The sequence below is a fragment of the Silene latifolia genome, chromosome Y, assembly GCF_048544455.1.
Source record: "Silene latifolia isolate original U9 population chromosome Y, ASM4854445v1, whole genome shotgun sequence".
NCBI lineage: Eukaryota > Viridiplantae > Streptophyta > Magnoliopsida > Caryophyllales > Caryophyllaceae > Silene > Silene latifolia.
Genome location: NC_133538.1, coordinates 296,116,789 through 296,120,949, shown reverse-complemented (window position 1 = coordinate 296,120,949; position 4,161 = coordinate 296,116,789). Strand labels below are relative to the sequence as shown.

Here is a 4,161-nt window from a genome sequence, read left to right as displayed (position 1 = left end):
ACCCATATTTACTTAAAATAACATTATATTGATTAAATTACAACATATCTACTTGAAATTATACCATCTTTACTTGAATTTACACAATATTTGATTAAAGTTACATCATATCTAATTCAAGTTAAACAATATTTGATTAAAGTTTCACCATATCTACTTAAAATTACACTATTTTTGATTAAAGTTACACTATTTGTGATTAATGTTACACCATATTTACTTAAAGTTACATCATATATGATTAAAGTTACATCATATATGATTAAAGTTGCACTATTTCTGATTAAAGTTACACATTTTAAACAATAAAGTTACATATTGTACATTTAAAGTTACATACTTTAAACATTAAAGTTATACAAAACTAATTTAAAGTTACACAAGACTAATTTAAAGTTTCACACTTTTAACATTAAAGTTACACAATACTAATTTAAAGTTTCACACGGACTAATTTAAAGTTTCACACTTTTAACATTAAAGTTACACAATACTAATTTAAAGTTTCACACTTAGAGATTAAAATTACACACTTTAAACATTAAAATTACACAATTGTAGTTTAAAGTTACACACTTTAAACATTAAATTTACACAATACTAATTTAAAGTTTCACACTTTAAACATTAAAATTACACACTTTAAACATTAAAGTTACACGATACTAATTTAAATTTACGCCCTTTAAACAAAGTTACAAAAATTAAACATTAAAATTACAGAATGCTAATTTAAAGTTACACAATGTTAATTTAAAATTACACAATACTAAGTTAAAAATTTGTGGTCTTGTTTTTGTGTATCCACTAAACTTCACTGGACGCCTTTCCCTTCCGTCGGTCCTTCCCTTTTCGGCGCTGCCTTTCGCCTGTGACGAAAAACCAATGCCTTTTCCGGCAACCACCTGCTCAACCAACAATTTGAGCCAAATACACCATTAAAATAATACAAATACACTATTAGACTAATAAAGTACACTATTAAACTAACACTCATACAATGTAAGGTGAACAGAAAATTAATGGTGCAATCATCATCATCACCACCATCACCATCGACATTGTCATAGCAGTACCAAAAATGTAATTTAACACTCCCAAGTCAGCACATCTAGGAATTTAGCAGAGCTTGACTATAAAAACTATTACCAACTGAATTAAAATTATTTAACTAAATTGATTAATAGAACCCTAACAAATTAGCGAAACTGAATACCATGGCTAACATATACGTCGTATATACGCGGAAATGAAATCTCAGCCCTTTATTATATCTTAAATCAGCATTTTTTTTCATGTTTCAGTTCTAAATGCTAGATCTAGAAAAATCGAAATAAAATATCAATAAACTAATTATACCTGCGGCGATGTCAAAAAAATTGAAATTAAATATCAACTCTGGTGCTAGTCGGTGGTCGTTATGGTGCTAGTATGATGTTAGCTTTTGATGATTTGTTGTATTTTGTTGTAAATCTGGGTAGATAAGAGAGGTTTAAGATGGGGAATTTGTCAATTAAGAGAGAGATTGTATGGAGATGGAATGAAAAAGAATGGAGTAATTGAAATATTGAGAATGAATGACTGATTAATGGGAAATGAAATTGGGGAAAATTAATGCAAGTGGTTGGTTGGGTTACATGTTTTTTTGTTTTAATCTCAGCCGTTAATTATGTATCATCTAAGGGTTTAGATGAGGACTTATGGACTCATCTAAATTAGATGGACTTAGTTGAACCTATTTCTGTATATATATATATATATATATATATATATATATATATATATATATATAACTTGGTTAGGAAGACTGTAGATTGACACGTAGCATGAAATAACATTTAATAGAAATAAATTGATTACAAATAAGTATTAAATAGAGTGTTAATATGAAGCATCAACTACAAGGTAAACATTAAATATATTATTCGTCAATTAGTTATAAATAATGTTTGTAATTACTATTGCAAGAGTATTGAATACAAATCACTTGAATCAATTTTTGATACATTAAATGGTTGAAAGAATTACATTTACGTGATTAATAGTCGATGAATGAACAAAAAATAGATACATTTGATGGTAGAAAGAATTACATTTACGAGATTAATAGTTAAGAGTTAAATGACAAAATTACACATGTTAGTCATAGATTTTACGTTGTACATTAATAAGTGAGATACTACTCTACTAACTAATGTCAAATGTATAGTTCCCAATACAATAGACATTGACAATGCATCCAAAGAATGAAAGATACATAGCATCTTTACATTATACTCATGTAGAATGTATTATTCATTGTGCATACTACATGATAAAATTTAATATTTCCAAAATACAAAGACATTCAAACTAGACCATGTTCTTCAACACATTCAGAGAACACAAAAGAGTACTACTTCCTCCATTCAACTCCACTCTACCTATTTCTATTTTTTACACTATTCACAAATGCATATTCAATCACGATTTTCTCTCAATACATAAGTGATAATATATTCATGTGGGATCTTGTTTGATTCGTCTTTACGAGTACATTAAAAATATCTAACTTTTATAATTTTTGCAAATACGTAGCTAACGATATTTACCGCGTAAAACACGCGTTGGCGAACGTGAAAAAGCAAAGTGGTAGAGTGGAGTTGAATGGAGGAAGTATGTACATATTGAGTATTCAACCCACTTCTTTTCAAACACACACTATAGGGGTCGTTTGGTTGCCCACTAAATTACACAGGAACTTTAATTCATGTGAATTGCAAAATGGGTAGGTTGTTTGGTTACCCCAATTCACATGAATTGGAACTTCCCATGAATTCCAATTCCTCCATAATGGAGGAAGTTGCTTACCTAGATCCCCTGGTAAGTGGGAATCGCCACATGAATTACAATGCCTATATGTAACCAAACAACATTTTCTAATTCACATGAATTCTAAATTCATGTGATATGACACTTCCTAGGCATTGTAAGTTCCCGTATGTAACCAAACGACTCCTAAATATAGATAGAATTCTTTTCTCTCCTCACAATAGGTCAATAGGGTACGGAATACTATAATTTCATTTCTTCTTACTACAACATAAGACAATCTTTACAAAAATGTGAGCAAAATTTTTTTTTTTTTTTTATTTGCTACATTTACACCTATGATATAATAACTTGATTTACAAGTGTGGTGTTGCTCGCTGAACTTGAAAGATGCTCAACAAGAAATTGATGAAATGATAAGAATAACGAGGGGCTGAAAGGTCAAGCTAGCATAGTAGTATTCTTATCATGCGATGTTGAGGAATGAATGATTTGGATTTTTTTTGTTTGCAAATCGTTTGCCCAAGAAACTAACTTTCCTATTGATAAAAGTTTCAAATAATGTTTTGCTCAACTATTTATCACACGCCAGTGATCAATAATTTAAGAGTCACTGAAGTAATAAGGCATACAAGAAATAGGGTTGACGTGAGGAATTCGGTGAAAAAGCCAAAAAGTATACATAAAATAGAAGTAAAAAACCCATTTTATTTGAGGGTTATTTTATTTAGAGAGTTACTTTCTTTAAATTCTACAAATGTCATGCAATATGCGTGAAAAGGTTATTGTATAACAATTCAAAGAAATAAACTTAATTGAGCTCCATGATTCGCAATTACAACTCAATGAGTAGTATTGATAATGTTTATTCATTGAAAAAGGTTAACAAAAAAAGTTGTCCTTGATTGTTCGGCAATGATGAATCGATAGTGCATTCCGAGTATATAGTACTTCTGCTGAAGTTGGATCTTGGGGAGGAGGGAGTCGACGTAGTAGTCCAAAAGTAGTAGGCATGGAGGAACATCTATACTATACCAATAATGAGTGAGGGAAGGATATCTAGGACTACGACGAGATATATATTAATTGTCCATCGAGATGAATATAGATGGGTCAGAAATGGGGAATGAGTTTTCGAGTGGTTATTTATACTATGGATCATGTGTGTAATTTAGTTTAGAGTACAATTAATTATGAGAAAGTTTTGTTCATGAAATACAAGAGTAGGATATGATAGTTTTGAGTTACTCTTATCTCCTATTAAGTTTATTTAAGCCAAGTGGAATGGAAGAAACTGAAGAAGCAAGAGAATTACAATCTCCAGCACTAATATTTTTTGGGTTATGATAA

At 29.9% G+C, this 4,161-nt stretch overlaps 1 long non-coding RNA gene across 1 annotated transcript; it reads right to left on the bottom strand.

Moving 5' to 3' along the window:
* Positions 1 to 567: 567 nt before the first annotated feature.
* LOC141626636 (uncharacterized) lies at positions 568 to 1,638 on the bottom strand. The gene is made up of 2 exons (XR_012536241.1): positions 1,360 to 1,638; positions 568 to 905 (listed from the first exon to the last, which is right to left on the bottom strand). It is a non-coding gene; the product is annotated as an uncharacterized LOC141626636 (long non-coding RNA).
* Between the last annotated feature and the right edge of the window lie 2,523 nt (positions 1,639 to 4,161).